Source organism: Rhinolophus hipposideros (genome assembly GCF_964194185.1).
Source record: "Rhinolophus hipposideros genome assembly, chromosome: 9".
NCBI classification, from domain to species: Eukaryota; Metazoa; Chordata; class Mammalia; order Chiroptera; family Rhinolophidae; genus Rhinolophus; species Rhinolophus hipposideros.
In genome coordinates this window covers 47,046,478-47,073,619 of record NC_138055.1, presented here as the reverse complement: position 1 = coordinate 47,073,619, position 27,142 = coordinate 47,046,478, and the positions used below count along the sequence as shown (strand labels likewise).

General features: G+C 36.8%; 1 protein-coding gene across 7 annotated transcripts in view; it reads right to left on the bottom strand.

Moving 5' to 3' along the window:
* TMEM117 (transmembrane protein 117) overlaps positions 1–27,142 on the bottom strand; it is a 395,739-nt gene that overhangs the window by 220,610 nt on the left and 147,987 nt on the right. For 2 of the 7 annotated variants that reach the window (XM_081058190.1, XM_081058192.1), the window contains exon 4: positions 14,503–14,566. The exons of the other annotated variants lie outside the window; for them this stretch is intronic. The gene's annotated coding sequence lies outside the window, so the exon portion shown is untranslated. The remainder of the gene's footprint in view (positions 1–14,502; positions 14,567–27,142) is intronic. 7 annotated transcript variants of the gene reach the window in all.

The window sequence follows — 27,142 nt, the reverse complement described above, 5'->3', positions numbered from 1 at the left end:
ATCAACTCAAAACCAATTTAAACTTGAATAGAAGACCTGAAACTTCTATTCCTAGAAAATTCCTAGAAGAAAACATAGAAAGAAATCTTCACGACATTGTTCTTGACAATAATTTCTTAGATGTAACAAAAAAAGCACAGGCAACAAAAACAAAAGTAGACAAGTGAGACTCCATTGAACTTAAAAGCTTCCGCACAGCTAAGGAAACAATCAACAGAGTGAAAAGGAAACCTACGGAATGGGAAAAAATATTTGCAAACCATATATTTCATAAGGAGTTAATATTTAAAATATACAAGGAACTCCTATAATGAAATAGCAAAAAAAAATAACCTGATTAAAAAGTGGGCAAAGGCTATGCTATGGTGGCAATCATTTTTCAACGTTATGTATCAAATGAACATGTTGTGCACCTTAAACTTTCACAATGTTTTATACATAGAAATATAAGTTGTATCTCACTAAAGCTGAAAAAATGGGCAAAGAACTTGAACAGACGTTTGGAGACACAAATATCCAACAGCAATATGTAAAGAAACTGAACCCCACTAATCATCAGGGAAATGACATTCTTTAAAAGGTAATATTCAATGAAAACAGATCAGTGATATGGCTGATTTAAAACTTCCCGGAGGAAAAAAAAAGAACCTCCTGTGGTTGGGTTAGAAATCAAAACTTATTTTTGTTAACATCTGTCTGATTTTCACTATAAACATTAGAATTGGCCTAAAACAAAACTGTGAGGTTTGTGCTGACACCCTCCATCCCTTTTAAAAAGTCTCCTGGCTTCTGACTCTTATTCGTATCAGTTGTGAGAATTAAATGAAATAATATACATAATAATATGCAAAAACACTACACAAACTTAAAAACACTATATAATTATAATAATAATTATAAAAATGATATTGATGAACAGGGTAATAATTAGAAATACCAAAGTGAAAAAAAAGTCTTTGGCTTTATTCCATAGGGAGTTGAGGATATATACCTTAACTTGAACGATGTGATAAATTCTGTTGTTATTCTTTCTTCAGAAAAAAAATAAAATAAAAAATACAATTTAGCGTAAGCCAGCTCCAAGCCAAAACAGTATTCTTGTAAATCTAGAACTTTATCACACTCATCTTGAACTTTCACAGACTGTCTCCCTCTCTTCTCAGACCCATCTCAGTCTAATTTCTAGTCATCCTTCAGATTGCAACTTAAATGTCACTACTTCAAAGGAACTACTGTGCCCCAAACCCCATTACAAACTAGGTCAGTTCAATTCCCCTTATGATTGACTTTCAAATCACTGTGTAGCCCTCCTTTGTAGCACTAAAAACCATAATCACGGAGTCATTTGGTTGTAAAGTATGCTCCATGTACACAGGTGTTAGGTCTGTCTTGTTTTGTTCATGGCTTAGAGTTCCAGCTCAATAACCACTTAGCAGAAAAGTTATTAACTAATACCCAGCCTCTTGGTGTCTACATGAAGACAGCCGAAGCTATTCCACGCAGCTTGAGTTCTCTGGTAGGTGTCTTGTTTTCTATAGTGGGTGGCTATTTTTGACTGACTGTAATATTTTTGTTCCTACAAGTTGGCTTCAGCAATGGCTATCCCATTGGCTGTGTCCCACTCCTATGTGCGGGGTGAGAGGTGATGCTATTTAAATGTCTCTGGTGTTTCCTAGGTGGTAAGAAAGTAATGTCATCTGTGTAAGCCAGCATTAAAAGCATCTTCCACCTCCTAGGGGAGTTGATCTCATCGCACATCACTCCGGACAGTCCCTACCTCTAGCCCTGCTTGGTACCTGGCCCACAGTGACGGGTCAGCTGCTCCTCAGTTTGCTTTGAGACAGCAACATTTTGACAGAGGTTGTGAGTGAGAAAAATATTTTCAGAAATTCTATGACTTAACATGTGAAGAATGTAGAATGTAATAAATACCTAAACAAAGTTAAGCATTTAATCCCACATGCTGCTATGAGAATAACTTATTTCTCTACTTAGCTCTGTGTTGTTTTATTATAAAGAGAAGTAGATGATACAGATCAGATTCTTTACTGTGATCACTATGCTACCAGTGAATCAGGCAATTCATATTCCAAGATGAGGCACCTGAGCTGAGTATCTCCTCATGTTATCTGGTATTGCTAGTCGTGCACTCCCCTTTGTGAGTTCTACACATCTCATGGCTTATAATTAATCTCCTCAGACCCCATGTAAGTCACCAGAAAATGTGAGCATAGTATTTGCAATGAACAGCTAACATATCCAAATAGATGGTTACAATACAGCATGAATAAAAATTGATGACCGAACTACATTTATCAGAATTTTTTTCCAGGCTAACAGAGAGTGTGTGTGGGGGGGTAGGGGACTGAAAACATGCAATTTTCACTTGTTTCTGGTTTTACACACCGTCTTCTCTTGGGTAAATATAACATCTAGGCTGGTATCCTTTCCAAAGCCTTGAGTTTTGGAAAGCATGCAAAATTGATTGTATTCTGCCCTCTGTTGTACCAACTGACTCTGCAATGCTGAGAATATTTTCCTTCCTGACCTTAATATCAATCACTAGACATTGTCAAGCTTGACATTTTACTGTCCCTTCCTTAGTGGCATGCTGTAAATAGAAACATTATTGTTATAAATTGTTCTTAGGAGTTTGACATTGTACAAATTACACTGTGTACTCTATTTTATTAAATGGTAAAACTCAGCAAGCTTTCTATCAGGAGGCCAACCTACAGTACTTTGTTCTCCTAAGAAATGAGTGTTATGTTGGCAGGCTAAGCAAAAGGTCTTATCATAACCATTCTGTCAGCAAATAAGTCACAAAATCTTTTCTTAGGATACACATTAAAGCATTTGTCCTGATCTTCAATATATATCTTAACGGAGAGGCAATGCACTACATCTCAACATGAGCCGATGCCCGCATTCTGGAAAGAACCAACACACAAACACAACATCAAGAATTTAGCACACAAACAAAAGGGCAATAGAATGGAAGCAAAGAAAAATCAAGTGTTGTTCTTGTTTGTAAAGGGTATTTAAGCTAATCACAAATGTCTGAATGCATACCATGCTTAGGGCACCAGGATAAATATATGGAATATTAAGAATGATAAGGCTGTCTTCATGGAGCGTATCGTTTAGTTGCGTAAGTATTGAATAGACACATGAAATAGTAAGAAAAGAAGACATTACATGATAAGTGACTGTTAATCACAATAGATGCTCTAGCACAAGAGTTGACAAATTATGGATCCTTTATGAATAATTATTACAAATGATCTGTAGGTGATTTTATTGGAAACAGCCATGTTCATTTGCTTAAATATTGTCCAGGACTGTTTTCATGCTAAAACAGCAGAACCGAGTAGTTGCAATGAAGACCTTACGGCCCACCAATCCTAAAATATTTATAAAATCTTTGCCCACCCCTCCTCCAGGAGGTTAGAGGAAGAAGAGGTTGGCATGCAGTGGAACTGGTAAAGAGATGTTCAAAGAATGGGTAGAAATCAACAAAGAAAGGAAATGAGGGAAGAGTATTCTAAACTGAGGGACCATATAAGCAAAAGTGCAGAGACGGGGACTGTGGGGTAGGACAATACGTAGGCCAACGTAGCATTAGGTGGTGGGTGCAATTGTTTGGAAAAGTGGAGACCACGTGGAAATGGTGATTTTGAGTTAAGTACAGGAATGACAAGGCATGTAAATGCCAAGTGAAGAGATATGGACTGGCTCTTCACAGTCAAAAGACGAGAGCTTTGTTGTGATGGTTCTTGTTTTGTTTGTTTTGCTTTGTTTTTAGCAGTAAAAGAAATGAAAGCTACAGTTTTTAAAATATGACCATTTTTTTTAGTTCAATAAAGCAGTCATTTTATTCTATCTAACTAGATCAGTTTACTGCACAGCAAAGAAATAGTCAAAGAACTTTTTGTACGACTTCTATAAATTCATCTTTCCTTTTCATTTATTTCAAAGAAAATTTAACGTCATTATATATAGTTTCTTACCCAGCACATACTTGGGTCCCTACACCTGTGATCCATATTTTCTTCATGTTTAATACTTGAAGAATCAAAGCCCTGAGCAGCAACAGAGAAAAAGAGTGATCTTTGACCCTGCTTTTTTGATTTACAGGGTGTACTATACTGTCATTTTGATTTGCCCAAAGGTTAAAGCTTAAAGACAGTGCAGGAAAGTACAGTCCTCCAAAGAGATAAATGCACTAGGGCCAGCTCCCAGGCAAATGGCATTGGATATGTTGGCTCCTGGCTGTTGAACATTTTAGTCTAGGAAACTGGGGCTGCAGTTCAGCCTAGGAAAGGCATGACAAGTCCATCCAGGTATCCAGTTACCCTGAGGGGTGTAGCCCAGTCACAAACCATTTGTGGCTGTCAGAACTCTCTAAGGAGCACAGCTAAATTCTAGGTTCAATATTATAGAGGCAGAATTATAGGTTCATTATAGGTGTAATCTCAGAACTACCCAGGATCCAACTAAGAAATCCTCCCAAATCTTCAGGTTATCTGAGAACCAAATTCAACTTTCAGGTATCACCCAGGACCAGATAAGACATCACAAGATCGCATAGAAATTAAATGGAGAATTCAGTTCTGTTCAAATCAGTCTCATGCTCCGGAGGCTGTGATGGGACTAGATTTAATTCAACTAACCTAGTTTCATGGAAAATTTTTAGGTTGCACAATTATGGGAGAAAATATGTCATAAATGAAAAAGTCACAGGATCTGCAATTGGAAGATCTGAGTTTAATTTTACTAGTTGAGCAATGCTGAGCCAATCACTTAATTTCCCTGAACATAATTTTTTCCTGCTTGTAAAATGACATAATCAAAATCTCCGAGTGTTACTGAGTAAGTCAAACAGAAAACATTTGTGAAACCACATAGCAAATTTAAAGTTACTCTACTGATATTTCTTATAATTACCGCTTCGTGTTTTATACAGCAGTTCCTAAAGTGTTGTCTAGGGAACCCATAAGTACTGAGACCCTTTCAGTTCTGCAACAACAAAACTATTTTAATGGCAAAACTTAGCTGTTATTTGACTTCTTCACTCTGATTATCTCAAGTGTCCAGGGAGTTTTCTAGAAGGTAACTGACATATGATGATTTCATCACTTTATCAGCTGATGGAATGGTGTGCTTGTGCACCTTTAGTGTTCCAGAATTTTATAAAGTAAATCTTTGGTGTCCTCGATAGCTGAAGAGTGTAAAGGGGTTCTGATATCAAAACGTTTGAGAAATACTGTTTTATAAGTTGGGAACTTCTTAAATGTGGCTTAGAAGTAAATAAAGCACACATTGTTTGCTCCTTTGGTAAATACATGTGTAGATTACAGAGAGGAACATCTTTAAGTGCTATATACTTGTGAGCTTATCAATTTAAAAATAATAAGAATGGGAAAGGAAAATATTGCAAGTTCTGTTTTATCAACTAAGGTGCTTATCGAGTACTTTTTATGTTTAGCATATTGCTCTAAAGCACATACAAGAAAAGTCCAACACACTTCCTGCTCAAAAAACTCTGGAACAATTTGTGAACAGGAGTATTTTATAGAACAATATATTGATTAAAATTCTGACTAAGCTAAATATTTTTTGTAAAATTAGTAACATAATTAGACATAATTTGGAACTAAATAAATGGTCAGATTTTATGGCACAGAAAAAAAGTTAAAAAAAATTAGAATAGGAATATATCTATGTCAGCAATCAACATTAGAAAGTTATAATAATATAAATAATGAATATTTATTTAATTAAAATGAGACAAAAGTTGTTGTTCTTGGGAAACAAGACTCAGGAGTTGACCCTGGTTTTTGTAACAATAAGCCTTAAGTATTGTTTGGTCTCAGATACTGTGTTCCTTCCTGCATTACAATAGCAAAAGTGAAAATACGTATTTTTAAAAATTGGGCTTCATTATTTTGTTTGATATTGTGAGAATTCACCAAAGTTTCAAATACAAAGCACAACTGTTATAGATGCCCCTCGACCATATGAATTTCTGATCTATCCAGACAGATTTTTGTTTGGGATTTGAGCCAGAAGCAGAGAAAGTCAAGCAGATCTGGATTTGATTAGAATCTGAGCATAAAGCCAGCTGGGAATGCAAACCTAGCTCTGGAATGGAAGGATCAAAGGAGGATGGAGGCATGAATCAAGATTTGGAGGCAACAGCCAGGATTCCCCAAGCCAAAGCATTTTATTTTATTTTATTTTATTTTTATTTTATTTTATTTTATTTTATTTTTTTATGTGATGTCAGAGGGGCAATAGGAGGGAATTATCAGTTTGTGAGGGGTGAAATGTCTATTACATTGTTTTGTACACCTGAAATTAATAAAAAAGAAAAAAATAGCATTTTAAAGATTCAATATCCTACTGAAATAACAAGAGACTAGCTACATTTTCCATTGTTGTTAGCTTTCGGGTTCATTCTTCTTTGTTAAAACTGATAGTTGAGAGTAATTGTTCTTAGATGACTTTATAGCAGGAAGCTTTGGTAAAAGAGAAAACTTCATACAATTTAAAACTCCATCCTGCGGAATAATTTGAGGCATTGTCTTACGATCCATAGAAAACATCAGAATAACGATTCTTTTAGCAAAAGCAGGACTGACAAAGACTGGGTATAGAAAAGGACAAGCTAGAATTAGGATATGCCATAATGGTTTGGGGGAAAATGTAATCTCTCATTCTCTTTTACCAGAAACTGTGACTTCAGAAGACGTTAAATTTTTAAAAGAAGCTCTACTTTATTTCTTTTCTTTCTCTTCTCTGGAAAAGACAGGCACAAGAAAGAGGCAAAAAAAATAGTATTTTTATGCATTTTATAAATGTTATATTCAGGGATTATTAGGCATGGGGATAAGGCAGACCAGTTTTCTTTTCCAGGAAGAAGAGAAATTACATAATTTCAAAGTAGTACAGACCTAATGAGGTAATACATAAGGGCTAAAATTTACTATTAACAACTAACTTTCATAAGTGAGAAAGCACCATTTTACTCTCACCTAAATGTATCTTTATCAATCTATTTTCTGCGTTGTTGAAAATGGGACACTTGAACCCCTGTAGTAGGGAGCCGAAGGTGATATATTCTTGAGTGTGCACTCAGGCCAAGGTCCCCATGGATCATTTGATGGTGACCATGGTGATAGTAAACCAGACAAAGAAGTTATAACAGTCGCCAGAACCACTAGCTACCTTGAAATGATAATGGCTTCATAATTATGATTTTTGATTAAAAGTTCAAATGAATACATGTTATATTTCTAATAGCCAATTGCATTTCTTAAATCTGTGGTTATGATATAAATAGGCCCTTGATCACTTATTAATTCAACCAAAACAAAATTTTTGAGCATTTATTTTATAAATTCACTTTCCTAGGTACTATGTCAATAAATGAGACAAAATCCTCACAAATTAGTTTTCATCAGATTATGGGAAATAAAACCAGCACAAAAATATCTCCCCAAATACTATAAAGTGTGAAATGCCCTTATGTTAAAAATAAAGGATTAGTAAGGAAGCTTTATGAATTAATAACATAACATGGTATATGCCAAATTTGTAAGGATTTATAACAACACAGAACCAACACTGTTTCCTTCATTGGTAACATTTAATGAACACTTATTACATCAGAAACCAATATTATTTAATCCCCACCTCATCCTAGCGGAATGTAATTTTTAGGAATTCTGTTATTATTAGATAGTACAAAGAAGCAAAGATCTCAGAGATCTCCCATGTACAGTTTCTTTACTCTTCAGAAACTGGATTTAAGATGAACTTTCACCCTGACTGGGGAGTGCTGGTCTAAATGTCTGATGAAAGCAGCAGTGTAGAATGCTCTTTTGTATAGGAAGCAACAGCACGAGAATACATTCAGCAAAGAATCCAACATCGTCATTGTTAAGCCATTGTAAACATATGAAGTCAACGAGTAAATTAGACTTAGCATGGGGGCCTGATATCCAGTGAGGAGCACTAAAAGGGCAGGTCTTGGGAATTCAAGCCATCACACCAGGTAGAAAAGGTGACATGAATAATTATTTCTAGACAGTGACCTTTTCTGACATAGAGGAAGGAAAGAAGGAAAGACAACTAACAGGGAAAGCTCATGCTTCAAATAATACACTCTCCTCTTACAGCTGAAATATTACTTTAGGGCACAATTGGATTTTAAAGTTGCGTTTTAAATAATTACAATAATTAGCATAATGATGTTTAAGTACCTTTTATGTTGATATTATGTTACCATTGACAATGGCGTAATGATATACTATTAGAAAGGGCTTTAAAAAAAACTAGAGCTATGGTAGCATTGGTTTAATTAGTCATCATGCTGAACTTTTAAACGTTGGAAGACTTTTCAAAGTACAAAGTATAATAATATAAATGATAATTAATATAAAAATATGAATTTTTATAGAAACAAGTTTAGTACCCAGCTTATCCCAAATAATAGATACATTAGAATCTAAAGGCTTTAGGATGTAAGACCACTCTTAATTCTGGCTTTAAAAAAAAATAAACATAGTTCTAGTTGCCGTATATATGGTTTAGTCTGCCATCTACCTTTGTATACAATGTTCAACCAGAAGTGGACTCTTGTTGGAGACCATTTGAAATTTTTAAAAATTATTACTGTTTTACAAAAGCCACATAATGTTTTGAAATCCTGTAGGCTTCCAAAATATTTTGCTGGTGTTTTGCTGTTGTTGTTGTTGTTGTATTTAAGGGTAATTTTATTTAGGAAAATGGATTTTAATACAAATCAATAAGAAAACTACAAACAACTGAATAGGGAGAAAAAATAGACAAACGACATGACAAAAGGCATTTCAAAAAAGAAGAAACATGCAATAGTAATAAAAATATAAAAAGATGTTCACCCTCTTCAGTAATCAAGAAAATGAAAATTAAGACCAAAATGAGGAGAGATCCAAAAGGGTGGAAGAGGTAAATGCTATGTCTGCTGAGTCCCACGATCAGATTAAAATTACAACTAAATTATAGAATAATCAACCTCAAGAAACACCTGAACACTAGCTGAACAGAACTCCTATAAATAATGATATAAAGAAGAGGCCACATTGAGACTGGTAGGAGGGGAGGAGATGAGAAATGGGATGATCCTAAACCCACAGGTAGTGAGTTGACCACCAGGAGGGACACTGTGGCAGCGGAGGTTTCCCCTGAGGAGCGGTCCCATCCCCACACAGTGCTCCCCAGCCCAGGGGTCCTATGACAGGAAGAAGAGTCACCACAACATCGGGCAGTGAAAATCAGTGAGTATTTCATCCATCTGTCCTGGTGAGATGGAAGGCAGTTAGAAACCCAGACATCCTCTTGAAGGGCCTGTGCACAGACTCTCTCTCACAAGCACTCACCCTGGCTCCAGCAGAAGGGCAGCAACTCGAGAGGCACCAGAGACATAGAGGGAAAAATCTGAGTTATGTGGCTTCAGGACGAGGGCTAGAGGGAAAGCTACTATTATCCCTGTGTGGAGCCCATCTCATATGTAACCTATAGGAGTGTGCCATTTTTCCTGTTAAACCCAACCCACAGGGCTAAATCTGAGACACCATTGGTCTGGTAAAATCCGCATGTGCACCACCTGGGTAACTCCCTTGAACTCCGCCCCCACAGTTAGTGTGGTATCTCCTAGGGCATGCTCAGCTCCTGGGTGGCCATCCTTGCCCAGCAAGCTTCAGGAGGCTTGTACAGCAGCAGGTGGCCCTCAACAGCCTGGGAAACTTTCCATGGTGGGTGGTCAGCCCCATCTCTGTTACAGTCTTTCTTTGACAGCTTTAAGAGATCTGTGGACCCAAGGTAAGCAGTGGTTTACCTGGCCATGGTTTTCTCAGGGTATTTTGCAGAGTATCCACAGGCTCAGAATTGGCATAAGGACCTAATCTACATTAACTTTCTGTAAACCAGAAAGGCCACACCCGTGACTCCCTTGTACCCCACCCCACCCAACTTGGGCAGCATTGCTGGGGGCACTGTCAACACCCAGTCGAACAGCCTGGTCAGAGAACCTAAGGAAGCTCTTTTAGCAGCTGAGTCTCACGGGCAGCTGTCAGATGACAAGAGACCTAGGGGATCCTGGGCCTTTTGCTAAGCTGCCAGGTCCAATACTAGTGGCAGCCAGCCTCAGTTCACAGCAAGGCCACCCCCACATGTCTCCAGGTTCAACACAGGCAGCGGCCAATTGTATATAGCTTTGTAGCTACTGTCAGGCAGCCCGAGGCTAGACATATGCAAGGCTGAAATTTGCCTGCATGGGAGCCTCTCCCAAGAGGCACCAAAAACAACACACTCAGAGGCCAACCTAAGACCACACCAGAGCACTATCCGATTAGTCCTAAAAGTAGCACACTCAAAGGGTGGTCTCAAAAGGCACAAGAGCTCACTTAGGCAAACCCCCCTATGAGGGGTTAGCCCCCACACAACAGCTCATAAGCTGTGGGCATTGCCAATCCACACAGCCAGTCAGGCTGGGAGCTAATATCATCCACTGACACTCCAAAAGCAATGAAGGCTCATCTACAGCAGGAGAATACACAACACACTCAAGGGACACTCATGGAACAGATGCAAATGTGATCAGTAAGACTGCCACTGGACCACACAGAACACCTACTATATAAGGCCATCAGGCAAAGACTGAGAGACATAGGAGATCTAATTAATACATGGAAGCAGACATAGGGAGGCAGCTAGAATAAGGAAACAAAGAGACATGTCCCAAATAAAAGAACAAGAGAAATCTCCAGAAAAATAACGAAATGAAATGAAGGCAGCCAACCTACTGCAAGGAGTTTAAAACACTACCATGTTTCCCCAAAAATAAGACCTAGCCAGACCATAAGCTCTCATGCATCTTTTGGAGTAAAAATTAATATAAGACCCAGTATTATATTATGTTACGTTACGTTACGTTACATTACATTGTATTATATTATGTTATATAAGACTCAGTCTGCTATTATTTTAAAATAAGATGGGGTCTTATATTAATTTTTGCTCCAAAAAGTGCATTACAGCTGATGGTACAGCTAGATCTTATTTTCAGGGAAACGCAGTAGTTACAAGAATGTTTAAGGAACTTGGTGAGAACTTCAACAAAGAGATAGGAAGCATAAAGAAGGACATAGAAACTATAAAAAAGAGCCAGTCAAAAGTAAAGAACATGATAAATGAAATGAAGAATACACTAGAAGGAATCAACAGGAGATTAGATGAACCTGAAGACTGAATCAATGATTTAAAAGACAAGGTAGCAGAAAACACCCATTAGGAACAACAGAAAGAAAATAATAATTAAAAACAAAAACAAAAACAAAAAACAAGGTAGTCTAAGGGACCTTTGGGATAACATGAAGTGTAACAACATTCACATCATAGAGGTACCAAAGGAGAAGAGAGAGAGCAAGGGACCTATTTGAAGAAATAATGACTGAAAACTTCCATAACGTGGTGAAGGAATTAGACATACAAGCCCAGGAAGTGCAGAGAATCCCAAACAAGATGAAACCAAACAGGCCCACACCAAGACGTTATAATTAAAATGGCAAAGGTTAAAAACAAAGAGAGAATGCTAAAAGCAGCAAGAGAAAGACAACTAGTTACAAGGGAGCTCCCATAAGACTGTCAGCTGATTTTGCAACAGAAACTTTACCAGCCAGAAGGGAGTGACGGGAAATATTCAAAATGATGAAAAGCAAGGGCCTACAACCAATACTGCTCTACCCAGCAAGGCAGTCATTTAAAATTGAAGAAGAGATGAAGAGCTTCCCATACAAGAAAAAGCTAAAGGAATTTGTTACCACCAAGCCAGTATTATAAAAAATGTTAAAAGGACTTCATTTAGAAGAATAGATCATCCAGACAGAAAATCAACAAGAAAACAGCGGCCTTAAATAACACTCTAGACCAGATGGATTTAATTGATATTTTTAGAGCATTTCACTCCAAAGAGAGAATGCAAATAAATAAAATCAGAAATGAAAGAGAAGTGACAATGGACACCAAAGAAATTAAAAAAACACTACAAGCAATTATGTGCTGACAAATTGGAAAATTGGACAAAATGGATAAATTTCTGGAAGCATACTATCTTCCAAGGCTGAATCAAGAAGAAACACAAAATCTGAACCAACCAATTACTACTAATGAAATCGAATCAATAATCAATAAGCTCCCAAAAAAACAGAAGAAGTCCTGGACTAGATGGTTTCACTGGTGAATTTTACAAAACACTCAGAAAAGAATTAACAGCTATTCTTCTTACACTATTCCAAAAAATGGAAGAGGAGGGGAGGCTGCCCAGCTTATTGTACGAGGCTACCATTACCCTGATTCCAATACCAGACAAAGACATTACAAAAAAAAAAAAAAAAATTGTAGGCCAATATCCCTGATGAACATTGATGCAAAAATCCTCAACAAAATATTAGTAAACAGAATTCAGCAATACATTGAAAAGATCATACACCATAATCAAGTGTGATTTATTCCTGGTATGCAAAATTGGTTCAATATCCATAAATCAATAAATGTGATACATCACATAAACAAAATAAGAAATAAAAATCATACGATCATATTAATAGAAAAAACATTTGAGAAACTCCAGCATCCATTTATGATAAAAACTATCAGCAAAGTGGGAATAGAAGGAATATATCTCAACATAATAAATGCCACATATGACAAACCCACAGCTAATATCACAATCAATGGGGAAAAGCTACAAGCATTCCTCCTTAAGATCAGGAATAAGACAAGGATGTCCACTTTCACCACTTTTATTTGACATAGTACTAGAAGTTCTAGCTACAGCTATATGCAGTATGATATCAGAGATTAAAAAATTACAAAAGTTCAAATGTAAGCAAAATCACACAATATTTTTTGTTTCATAATATATAAAACTTTGAAATAAAGACACGGAAACGATAAAAATAATTCAAAATAATCACTACCTCTGAAGGGATGCAGGATGATACTTTTAATAGTGTTCTGTTTTTTGATTTGGGGGTCGAGTTCATTATATTATTATGCAGTATAACAACATACCTGCAAGTTGTGTGACTTATTTGGTATTTATGAATTGGCATATTCAAATGTTTTTAAAGGTTTATATGCAAAATCATGTTACATAGTTATAATTTCATAGTTGTAATTAGTTCTAATTTTTCTTCTTAACTTCCTAGAAAGTACTTTTATGTAACTCATTTTTACCAACTATATTTTAGTGATCATTCATATGTGCCTTTAAAAACCATAGAAATAAAGGTCATTTAACACAGTCAATAGTGTCAATTGAGTTTCACATATTCGTAGCAAACAAATGTTGAATTTCAACTAAAATATCCTTTAAAGTGCTAACTGTTAAATCCTTTTCTAGTTCTAACTTAAATTATCATAAAAATAAATTAATTAATATTTTAATATTCTTTATCTAGGAAAGTTTTTCTGTCTGTTCTAAAACGTTTTAAAAATTCCTCACATTAAGAGTTATACAACTAATTCCCTCTCACAGTAACGCTGTCTCCAGCTCTAAAACCTAAATGTTGTATCTGTGACTTATTAAACCATGCTGATGTGGTATTATTAATGAAATTATAGAACTCCATGCTTCTAATTTACATGGCTTCCAGGAAAGAACCTGTTGGATGAGATTTAGAGATTGATTTGTTTACTAACTCAGAAGTTTAGCATTTTGGACTTACTCCAGCCTCAAAAAAAGACCCAAGAGAGTCATTAACTTTAAAAATAATTATAATCAATAATCATGGAAGCCTTAGACTGAGAACCAGAAGAATCTACTAGAAGAAAGCCATTCTACATGCAGTAGAAATCTCAGATTTATATTCCAAGGCCATCTAATTATTGACTCTCTACAAATCAATTTATTTATGTATAAATTGATGATTACAGATCACAGAAGCTTCCATCTCTTCCTGTGGCTAATCATTGAGATTTGCATATATTTTTAATACTGCATGACACAAAGGAACCATAAAAAATAAATTGGGAACAGGAACACCTAGAACACTCAGCATCTAATTAGGATAGCATTTAGCTGAGTTAAATCAAACGCAAATATAGTTTGTGATTCCATAAACGTATTATTTTTAAATTTGTGGCAATTAATTACTTCAGGGACTTGACAAATACTACTAAATTAAACAAGTCTTCAAAACTACAGTTTAAACTAAATCAGAAGGAAAAGTACATGGCTAAATTGGATTATTCTTTTTAGTACTGATATTTTTCAGTTTTGTGTGTCAATTCATTCATCTAGTTCTTCAAAAAAAAATATTTATTGGGCAGCCACTACATGCCAATGCAAGAGAATACTATGGGCCAATCAAACATGTTATGATTGTGTGCTCATAATGTTAGTCCATAAATAATTATGACGTAAAGCCCAGTTTAACTCTAAAAACTACTTACTTTTTCGTTATTCAATCGTAGATCAGCAATTAAATAATACAGAAGAGGAGTTGGCAAACTTTTCCTGTAAAGCGCCAGATAGTAAATAGTTTAAGTTTTGCAAGTTCAATGTTTTCTGTTGTAAAAATGCTACTGTGTCATTACAGCACAAAAGCAGCTATACTTAACAGGCAATATATAATAAATGATACCTAAATGAATGAACATGTCTGTGTTCCAACAACTATTTACGGACACTGAAATCTTCACGTGTCATGAAATATTATTTTTCTTTTGAGATTTTTCAACAATTTAAAAACATGAATATCATTCTACTTATTCAAGTTTTCTCCTATGATTCTGGAAATGTCTTCTTTGTTTAGTCGATAACTAAAAGTTTGGGTGTTATTATGAAAAGCATTTTATCTTCTAGTTGGTTATTACGGTAATAACTAGTTCTTGAAGGTTGGGCAGGGCTTGGAAAGATAAGAGATGGGAGAAGAGCATTCCAGTCAGAGGGACAGCCCTTAGTGAAAATCCACAGCCTGCAAAGGTTAGACGATATATTGGGAATTGTAAAGTGTTTCATATGTCTGGAGCCAGATATCTGGAGAGAGCTGTTGTAGAATAAGGATAAAACAAGTGGTAGAAGAAAGTACATGGCATGTTAGCAAGTTTAGACTTTCAGAAGTAGCACAGCATGCTGCTTGAAATCAAGGATTCTAGAGTCAACCTGCCCACATCTTGGCTCTGCCACTTATTAGCTGGGTGATGCTGCATCTCTCTGTTTCAGTTTCCTCACGGATAAATGGGGACTGTTGTAGTGCCAACCTCATTAGAGTATAGTGATTAAGTGAGTTGGGGTGTGTAGCACCTGGTGTGGAACAAGCATTCAATAAATGTGAACTTTTGTAAAAATGTGAAAGTCATTCCAAACTCATGGACCAAACCAAGGCAGGTAGGATTTGGCACATGAGTCATGGTTTACCGACCCTGACTTAGAGCATAAAGTTATTCTCTTTGAGAAAAGTCTCTTCCTAAAAGATGTCATCTTTTTGCATCACATAAAAAAAAATAACTTTGTGGTTCTCATATGGTTTTAAAGGTTCTAAGATGGTGCTTTGGACAGAATTACCAAACCTCAATATAATTACTTTGAGAAAAACTCCTTTATTGTATTTCATTTGAATTCATTTTTAAAAAGTACCTCACAGAGGATAAAGAATTTTGTAGTATGCTTCCTCTCGGTCTCATAAAATTTTATATTGCATTCACTGGATCTGCATTATCCAAAATATCTTGACAGATCCTTAAATGCTGGAGTTGAAACAAGTGAAAATAAATATATTGAGCATTGAGTCCCACCTTCCCCTGTGGTTCGTCCAATCACGATTACACTTTTGAGTTTGTGTGTGTTTACTGCATGACATCATTCTCAGCCACCTCATCCAACTCATATTATTCGATATGGTTTTATTTATTGCTACAAAAAGAAATTAGATAATTCTATGGGATCTTAAATATTTCGGCATAGTTAGCATATCTCCCTTCTCTAAAGGCATGATCCTGTAAAACATTAGTTAAAGGGGGAAAAAAGTGCCAATGATATGAAAATGTCTTTTAAACAAATGTTCCATGTATTGAAAATAAAGTTTTTATCATCAACAACAGAAGTTATGATTATTTAATTCCTGTCATTTTCCTTTCTGAATTCTGTCTCTTGGTTTCAAATTTCTTTTGAGCTACTTGCTTGTAGGAAACGTCAAGGAAATATTAGTTTCTTTTCTCCCTGAAGTTTCTCTTTGGATTTGTGTAATATAAATACAACAACATATTTTAGTATCCAAGGATATCTAAAGTTATGTCTCTGAGAAGAAAAGATTTTCTATGAATAAGAAAATATAGACTTTGTACCAGGAGCCTGGAACTGTCAGCAAATGAAATAAAATTATGCTGTTGGAATAATTTTTTGGTTTAAAGGACTCTGCCAAAGTCATGAAGTGATAACATTCTGCATCTTTTCCAAGGTCACAACTGTAAGTGAAATTTCCTTAATGTTTCTAAGTTGTTCTTAGAAAGTAACCATCAATTAAAACAAACAAATGCGTAGAATATAATTTTGCAATTTAACAGATGGTATTTCAAATGAGAGCAAAATCTTCCAGGAGTCATTCATTCCTTTCAGATCAACATAAAGGTGCAGTGAATTAATCAAGCTCAGGGCTGAAGTATGACATTATATCCGTTTGGTCACTAAAAGGGCAAGAAAATGTAGAGTTCAAACCGTTGTTTATGTTTCTAAGCAATAAATTTAGCTTAGACCATTCAAAAGTAAGCCAAAATATAAAGTTCTTTGGGGTAAATATTCTCACATAGGCTATAAACTAAAATGGTTCAAACATTAAATGAAAACAATGCTCTCTACATTCTGCAACCCTTCAGAGCAGAGTTCCTGACCTGTTTGCAGCAAGTTGTAGCTGAGGAAACGCTAGCTTCAGAATAGCATCCAGTAAAGAAACACAGGTTGGGAGGCCGTTATAAATGTGACTCATTTGAGCAACTGTTCTAATGAACACTTTCCACTACCTTCAGTGGGATAAGAATATTAAAGCTTTATTCCTGCTGAGCGCGCCTGGATATTTTCTATTTGTTAACTCCCCAGGAACTTGTTGTAATGTCTCCCTGTGAGTATAAGACAGTGCTATACTCTGTAGTTGCCAGCTGGTAGGAGCAAAAACACCTGGGCAAAGTACTTGTTAAATGGCATATTTCTTCTCTATGGCAGGCACGACAGATTGAGGAATCTGCTTTTCAGTTTGGCCTTAAAAAAAACAAAAAAGGACGTGGCACAAAGTGTGAAATCAATAGTTTAAGTCCTGTCTTTACCTCCACTCCTCCCAGATATGGATGGTGCATTATCTTTTTGTCATTTTTGTCTCTTCCATTGGTCTAGCCATTTTACAATTTGCTGCTATGAATCCATCATCAGTTCTTTATCTATCCCTGCTCTCAAAGGACTTTATGATACCAAAGTTCAGCTACTAAGGGGACAACTACTTTTATCCACGCATAACCAGAAATTAACATAATTTTGCGGATACTTATTAATGAAAGACATGACAGCATTGGCTAATTGGGGATATGTGCTGATTTGCTATCCATATTTAAAACTACGGGATAAATGTAGGTTCGTGAACAGAATACCTCACTTGCATACTAAAACGCCTTCAATTTCATGAGCCAAGAAGTCTGAGTAATAAATAAGAACCTTTCTAACACCACCATAATAATCCATCATCGTTTTTTATGAAGAAGGGATGAATTAATAACATTTTTATTAAGGATTGTTTTTTCCTTGCTCTTGGTGTTCAAGTTATGACTTTGCTTGAATGTTATGTTTCCTTACATATAATTGAAATTCAATTCTTCCCATTATTAATTAATAGAAGTAAAAGAGACTCATATGTTGAGGTCACCTATATGTCACCGACCACAGTATTGTGTTTCTCCGAAAATAAGACTGGGTCTTACATTAATTTTTGATCCAAAAGATGCATTAGGGCTTATGTTCAGGGGATGTCATCCTGAAAAATCATGCGAGGGCTTATTTTCGGAGAAACACAGTAACTCAGAATGCAAGACCGGTCTTAATTTTATCTACAACCACCTTTCTCTGACATCATTTCCTCACTAGTTTTTATAGCACCTCCAACTCTTTTCAAAAACCATTCCAATTATTTCTCAGAAAATGTAGGACATTTCTTACATGTTTTTAATGCGATGCCTAAGGAACTGCCTGGCATCTGTCATTTTCCTCCTCTTCCTCCCACAATGATATCAGTTCATTTTCAAGGTGATAGTGATAGTGGGTGTATCTGTTGCCTGGCTCTCTGACATCCCTCAAAACCTAAAAGGGAACTTTACCACCACTATTGGCACTGCCGCTGGCACTGGGCTAAATCCAGTACACCAAGCCCTGGCACCAATGCCAGCACCAACACTGTGGCACCACCACCCAGCTTTGCTAAAGGAAAGCGAAACCTCTCTCATCTTCATGCCATACTGTGTGACCACAGTTCTATACTAGGTTGCCTGTGTTTCTAATGTCTCCTCAGTATTCTTTTTAAAAAGAGCACTTGGATTTCCTCCCTCCACCTTCTGGCACATGTCCACTGCTAGATAAACCAACAATGTGAGAAGTCGACACCATGTGATAGCCAAATTCAACCTTCCTTTCAGTTTGGATTAAACTCACTGTCTGATTGTACCTGCCCGCCTGAATATCCTTTCCTAGAAGGATCCCATGTACCCTACAGTGAAGAAAATATTACTATACCTGAGCTACAGGTGAATAAGCCAAGGCTTGGAAACAAGACCCGTTACATAATTTGCAAGACCTAGTGCGAAATGAAGAGGTGGGGCTCCTTGTTTAAAACAAATTATTACCAATTTCAAGATAGGGACAGCAGAGCACTCAACCAAGAGCAGGGTCTTCCTGAACACCAAGCCCTGTGTGACTGCACAGGTCACACGTCCATAAAGCCGGCCCTGCTCAGAGACGTGAAGTATCTTGTCAGAAGCCACACAGCTACTGCATGCCTGAATCAGAATCTGAGAACAGAGATCTGACTCCGGCCAGTACTATGCTCCTAGATTCAAGGTCATCGGCTCCTCTGTTCCTCATGCAACATCATCATCATCCTTTAGATGTGCCCATTCTTGGTCAAAACCTGAGGGGAGAGCAGAGCTCAGGTTCAAGATGGGAATTACCAAGTAACCCTGGTCTAGTCTCTTACATACAGACAAGGTTACTATGTACTAAACCAGTTGAAGATAACAGCACTCATCACCATGAAAAAAAGCACACGGCAAAGGGTAAGTTGAAAATACTCAACTTCTGAGTATTAGGGATTGCAGGAAGAGAGACTCCAACCTTCATGGAAAGGTCCAATCTACCACTTCCTCTCAAATTCTCTTGCTGTTTCTGAGACACTATAACTTTTTCTAAGAATCACAATTTTTACTTAAACACAGGTATTAAACATCTTTCTGTTTGAGACTAGAACTGTAAGTGTATATTCTGATAATGTCCCAAGTCAGACAGATCTGGAATTAAAGCCTCATTTCTATCTAGTAATGAAACCTTGAGGAATTTATATCTCTCTCTGAGCTATATATCTATGATTGAGAGAGATAATGGCTAGCTAATAAGCATTCAATAAATGTTAGCTTTCATTTCTTTTATTTTAAACACAAGTTTCTCATAGTATTTGCATGACTGAACCTGTGCAAGCTAATTTTTATAGTATCTATGAATTTATTTCTGATAAAAAATGACTATTTCTGATAGGTATTTGATAACTTAAAAGTATAATTAGGCTACCCATCTATGCCTATTTACCCAGGACAAACTAGGTTGACGCTTGTCATCTTAGCCTAGTTATTCACAAAGAGCCCTTTTTATTCTCAAAGGTGTCTCATTTTGAATGACAGATTTTTATGATTACCCTGGCTATAATGCAACTAGTATAACTTCAACCGTTACCCATCCTCCATTCCAGATAAGTTGTTTTTTACTAAAATTGCTTTGTGGCTTTGCAAAATCAATCAGAAAATAGGGCAATCACATTCATTCATCAACACATGTTTACTCAGCACTTACTATTTGTAACTTCTCTGTTAGAGGCATGTGTGTGTGTGTGTGAGTGTGTGCCTTTCCAAAATGGCTCATGGACCAGAAGGATTAGGAGCCAGGTTCCTAGAGTAAAATACTAACACATGCTTTAATTTTCCCTTGCAGAAATAATTGTTGTTCTTCCTCTGCCTCTTATGTTTCTAACATGTCTTGATTTGTATAGCACAAACAAAGAGTACTGCACACGGAAGATTAATTTGCAAATATAGTCAGAGTGTGGCTTCATGCTTTGTCTGTACTGTATCTTTAAGACTGGCTCTTCTGAGAGGCTCTTCCCAACACCTCTTGCTCCGACTGCCAACAGCACATCTTGTTGCTCTGACTGATCTGGTACTCATCATACTGCTTTTCATTTCACTTTCAAATAAGGTGAAATGTCATTAGCTGGACTACAGGCTCCTTGTGCGCAACTGATAAACCTCAATAACAATATTAATTGAAATTTATTAAATATTAAATAGGTGCCAAATGCTTTACATTCTATAGTTATTTAATCTTTAGAACGTTTTTTAAAGGTATACTTTACAGTTTGTTTCTTTAATGAGGCTTAGAGGAAGAAGTAACTTGCCTGAGTTCACTCTGCTAAAAGGAAGCAGAAGCAAGATGTGACCCAAAGTTAGTTTGACTCTTAAGTCTCTGCTCTTAACCCTCTGTGATTCTTTAGACATCCAAACATATGTAGAATTCTCCAGACACTAAAAATATATAGCGCTCCACGGAACAGGCATAGTAAATGCTCAAAAATGATTTACTTATTAATATATTCAAATAAGTTTATAATATAGAATAAGGAAGCAAATTTTAAAGGTTTTCAACAGGAAACTAAAGACAATGTGATTTTCTAGATCAATTATTTTAATCATAAATTATTTATTAGCTTAGCACCTGGCACTTGATCAACAACAGACACTCAATAAACATTTGTTGAATGAAGGAACAAATTTATTTTAGGACTATAGCCTTGGGGTTTTTGTTTCGTTTTGTTCTTTTTGTTGCCAGGCAAAGTTCCCTATTTAAAACAAAACTGTCACTCAGCCCGATGTCAGGTCTAAGTGACCTCCAGGAGACCTGAACATTTGGCCTCAATGTGGATTTGGTGGATTTGGCCAGAGAGTTAAGAACCTATCACAAAAGTAACTCAGAACCACAAAAGATCTCAAATGACCAAAGAAATCCTGAGAAAGACCAAAGCAAGAGGCATTGTCGTCCTGATTCAAGCTATACTACAAAGCTAGTTATCATAACAGTATGATACTGGCATAAAAACAGGCAAACAGACCAATGGAAAAGAATCAAGAGCCCAGAAAGGAAACCAAGTATATACGATCAACTAATATTTGACAAGAAAGTCAAGAATATATAATGGGGAAAGGACAGTCTCTTCAATGAGTGGTGCTGGAATAACTGGAAATTCACATGTAAAAGAATAAAACTGGACCATATCTTATACTACTCACAAAAATTAACTCAAAATGGATTAAAGATTTAAATATAAGACCTGAAACCATGAAACCTCTGGAAGAAAACATAGGAATAAAGCTCTTTGACATGGGTCTTGATAATGACTTTTAGGATATCAAAGTACAAGCAAGAAAATCAAAGGTAAACCAGTGGGACTACAAACTTTAAAGCTTCTGCACAACAAAGAAACCATCAACAAACTAGAAACATAACCTATAAAATGGGGAGAACAATTGCAAACCGTATATCTGATAAGGGGTTAATATACAATGTATATAAAGAATTCCAACAACCCAATAGCAAAAAATAAATAAATAAAATAATCCAATTTTTAAAAAATGGGCTAAGGACCCAAATTGATATTTCTTCAAAGAAGGTATAAGAAAGACCAATAGTTACATAAAAGATGCTCAACATCACTAGCCATTAGGGAAATGGAAATTAAAACCTCGATGAGATATCACCTCATATCTGTTAGAATATCTTGTCAAAGACAAGATAGCAAATGTTAACATAGATGTGGAGAACAGGGCACCTGTGTGCAGTGTTGGTGTGATTGTAAATTGGTGCAGCTGTTTTTTACAATGGAAAACAGCATGAGGATCCTCAAAAATTAAAAATAGAACTACCTTATGGCCCAGCAATCCCAGTTCTGGGAATATTTCCAAAGGAAACAAAACCACTAACTGGAAAAGATATCTGCACCCCCATGTTCAAAACAGCATTATTTATAATAGCCAAGACATGGAAACAACCTAAAGGACCATCAGAGAATGAATAGTGATGAAGTTGTGGTACACACACACACACACACACACCCACACACACACACACGGGAATATTTTTCAACCATGAAAAACAGAGTAAATCCCACTATTTGCAACAACATGGATGGATCCTGAAGATATTATGCTAAGAGAAATAAGTCAGATAGGAAATGACAAATATTGTACAATCTCTCTTATGCATGGAATCTTAAAAAAAAAAAAAAAAAAACATAGAAAAAGTGATCAGGAGATCAATCAGTCTTGTGGTCACCAGAGGCAGAGAGTGAGGGAAGGTGGTCAAGTGGTCAAAAGGTATAACCTTCTGGTTATAACATAAATCAGTACTAGGGATGTAATATACAACGTGATTATAGCTAACACTGATGTACCCTATATAGGAAAGTTGTTAAAAGAATAAATCCTAAGGAAAAAAAATGTAATTCAGACCCCGGGAACCTAATTCTTATGGGACGAAAGGCAAAAGACAACACACACATTTTCCACCAAGGATTCAGAAAAGAAAGAAAGCAGTGGGGATGTAGAGTCTGTAATGACAAGAGCGGTATTTTTAGCATCCTCTGAGAATCCCTTCTAGTGTGCCTGGCTGTGTGAGGGAAATAAAAAAATTATAGAATCAAAGTAAGCGGGAAAAGTAAATAGAGCATGCTGTGTGTTTCCCTTTCAGTATTATTATTTTTTTTAATTTCTGTATTCTCACCTCCAAAAGGGGCTGTTCTACTTCTGTATTTTCTCTGAGTTCTCAGTGCCAAGTGGGAATAAACAGGGAAAGTCCCCACTGGAGAGAGCCTGTTTACCTTCATCTGTGAGCAGTGCATCAATCTGTTTCCTACCAACTGCTGGATGTGACGCTGGAAGCCTCCTGAACGTCTGCTGTGGTTCTGACCACTGAACTGCAATTTTGAGCAATATTTCACAAAATGTCACTTGCAGGACACCTGCATCCAAGTCGTCTAGACACTTACTGAAATGTGGATTCCCAGATTCTGCCTCACTCCTACTTAATCAGAACCTCTGGGTCTGACCCCAGGAACCTACGTATTTTTTTTTTCTTAAATAAGTTTATTGGAGTGACAATGGTTAGTAAAGTTATATAGGTTTCAGGTGTACAATTCTGTAATGCATCATCTACATATCACATTGTGTGTTCAACACCCAGAGTCAGCTCTCCTTCCGTCACCATATATTTGATCCCTTTTACCCTCATCTACCAACTCCTTAACTTCTCCCTCCTTCACTCCCTCCTTAACTTCTGGTAACCACTAAACTATTGTCTATGAGTTTTTGTTTGTCTTGTTCCTTTGTTACTTTCAGTTTTATATACCACATAGGAACCTACGTTTTAAAAGAAACTCCTTAAATGAGTCTTAAGCACACAGAAATTTGAGAACCAACAAAACTGGCCTTGAATCAAGCCATAACAAATCCCATTTATAGGATACCTCTAATGTTACTTATTTCTGAATTCAGTCCTTGAGACTCTATAGAATTTATCACCTTTCCTAATGTTTCCTTAGAGTTGCTCTAGTGTCCAGAACACTATCTGGATAAGTAGAACATGCTTGCATCCAAATCCCAGTTTTTGGTTGCTTATTGGTTGTAATTTTAAGTAATTTAATTATCTCTTAATTTCAGTTTCTTTATCTGTAAAAGAGAACTAGTGACAAAAGTAGTAACATCTCACATGAATTGTGGTAAGGATTAAATGTAGTTTATGTTCCCAGCATCGTATACAAGGTAACATTCCCATGCCTCATCATTTTTAACATTTTTATTCTTTATGCCTAAACGTAGGGCCTTCCTGTACTCTTTCATAGCCAGCCCAGAGCTGGGGTCATTAATTATTTCAGTCCCAAAGTCTCTCAGATAAAACAACATCAGTCTTGCGAAAGGGAAGGGTGAACGCACACCTGGACAGAAGATGGATCTAAAGAGCACCACGAGCCTCTCCGGGCTGCATCCACTCTAAGACAGGAGAAAAAAAATGCCTGTCTGGCATGAAGCTCAGCTGTTCTGCTTCTCACAGCTACTTGGAAACCCAGCTTTAAGCAAATCTTATACAGAAAACCACAGATTTAGTCAAAAGACGAAGGGCAATTGTTATCTTTGTAAGATAATTATGCAATTCACAAAATTAATGAAAATATACTTTCTTTACATAGAGAGTTCTTCTGGTGCATTTTAAATGTTTCTGCAGGAAACATTTTATCCATGAATGTTGAGGAACTCTTCCACTGTGTCACCAGGACAACTTTGCCTCTTCCCTTCCTAGAATAATGCTTTTCCTTACTCTTTGGCTTTCTGCATTGCCTGGAAGCGCTCAGATCTTGGGTAACCAGAAAAAGCCACAAAGTAATTTTAATCTCCAAGTCCTCAGAAAAAAGCAGGAGCCTTCCAGTAGCCTCTCATTTACTAGAAGAGGCTGGGAACAAATGGTAGAACATCTGCTGGGGGCAGAATCCAGGCTTTTCATATGATTCTAAATGTAGGTGCCAGCAATTAACGAATGAGTGTCAGTGACATCTGTTCTAGTCTCTGCTCTGTCATTAACATACCTGTGAGGTGTCACTTGCTCTCAGGGCCTTGACTTTCTTCTCTCTAAAATGGAGCTTAGGGTCCCTTCCTTGCCTTCTCCTAGAGGATCGATCATTATAGGACCCAAATGGGGGGGGGAAATGTACATGAAAGATCCTGGTAAATTGATAAAGCAACACAGATTAAATAGATCATGACTGTCAGAGAAGACAGGATGACCGACCTAGCACCTATCCTCAATTCCTTTTCCTGCTTCTTTTACAGGGGATAAAACAGCCAATCTTTGCACTCTCATCCTCTCTTCCAAGTCCAAATGCCTGTTACACAGAGGTAAAGCTTTCCCCGTGGAAACCCTAGTGTGCCTTTCCTTCCTTCTTTCTGCCAGGAACAAAGGTGTGATGTCTGGGGCTGCAGCAGACATACTAAGAGCACAGAGAGGAAAGTCGACATGTGGAGGATGGTGGAAAAGAAAGATCAAAAGAGCCTGGGTCTGTGCTGGCCTCATGGAAACATTGAAACAATTTCAGAAACCTCTTGCATCAAAAACAAAAATAAGAAAAATAATCCCCTATTTGTTAAAAGTACCATTAGTCAGTTATTCTGTTGCTTGCAACCAAATGTATTCCTAACTGAAACAACGACAGAAGCCAGAATAATCCTTTTTAAAACTTAAGTCAGATCACATCCTTTCTTTACTTCAAAACACCCCAAGGACTCCTACCTCACTCAGGGTAAAGGCAGTCTTCCCGAGGCCCCCAAAAGCCCTCTGCAGTCTGCCCCTGTGGACTCCCCAACCTCACCTCCTGCCATTCTGCCCTGATTTGGTGCACTCCTTGGTCTTGACTCAACACACCAAGTACACTCTTGCCTCAAGCCCCACCCTCTGTTTTTCTTTAGTTTCCTCATCTGGAGTGTTTCTCCCCTAGCTTATTTTCCAGGGTCACTCCCTTTCTTCTGCCAGGTCTCTGCTAAAATGTTATCTTTCAGTGAGGCTTTTATCTCCTCCCCATCAAACTGCAAAAACTGCAAAAACTCCCCCTGCCCAGCACTGCTTTACTTATCTGTAACTTTTTAAATTAATATAGATCCCTTATATTTCCTGCAAACTGTAGGTTTCAGTCAAAAAATGGATTTAATAGGTGAGGGTTTATGCTTTTCTGAACTGTAATAAGATCAACATTTAAAAGATATATATTATTTATGCCATGACAACTTCCAAAGGAGATTTGAGGTGATTTATAAAACAAGCCACATGCAGAGGAAACCATTACATGAATAAATGCAATTGAAAGTCATAAAGAGGAAGACTTTAGTGATAATTCTCCTTTCGACTTTTTCAAAGCCATTTGTGTGGGCTCAAATTCCTTGGCAGGAGTCAAGAAAAATAATTAACTGTGACAACCGACTGCCATCACTGCTAGACACCCTTGCCAATTTACAAAAGCGCCTACATGAAATAAATAAAGCCCACATTCTGTGAGGCCTGAGGTTTTCTCCGATTAAGCAGTGGCTCCAAAATAGAATAGGTGACACAAGTAACTCAAAACATTTAGCTTGTTTACTGAGTCCCGAAGTCAGCAGGAAGCTCAACAATGCTACCAACAGTTCCACAGAATTCTTAGGACGCTGTCTTTTGCTTATAAAGCTAAGGCCAGTCCCCATGATCTCGTTTAGTTATCCCTCCAACCTTTCCCAGACTCCTCACCTGATCTTTCTCAAAGATCCTAACTGGATCTCAAAACTTATTTACTGTTTACTTCATTTGCATGTGACGTTTTATAACATTAACACGGAGAGAGTGACCACATCACAAATGCACACCCGCCCCATTTTACTGAATTTCAGTTACATTTGTTTATCTGCATACCAGTGGGATTTCTTCATTTTCTCAGGCTCACCACATGAACTCTTTCTGCCTTCCTTGCCTATCAGGACAATTTCAGTTCAGTGCTTTTTATAAAGCCCCTTAACCTGACTGCTTTGCATGAATTTTTATCAAATAAAATTTGTAAGTTGGTAAGATTCTACTTTTTCCAAATTAAAAAAACAAACAAAAAACTGTATAATCTTATAATCACATATACATTTATCTATGGACGCTCCAACTGCTCAAGAAATATTTAGTTTAAATATGTCCTCAAGAAAATACTTAAGAAGTATTCATTTAAATATATTCCTGGAACAC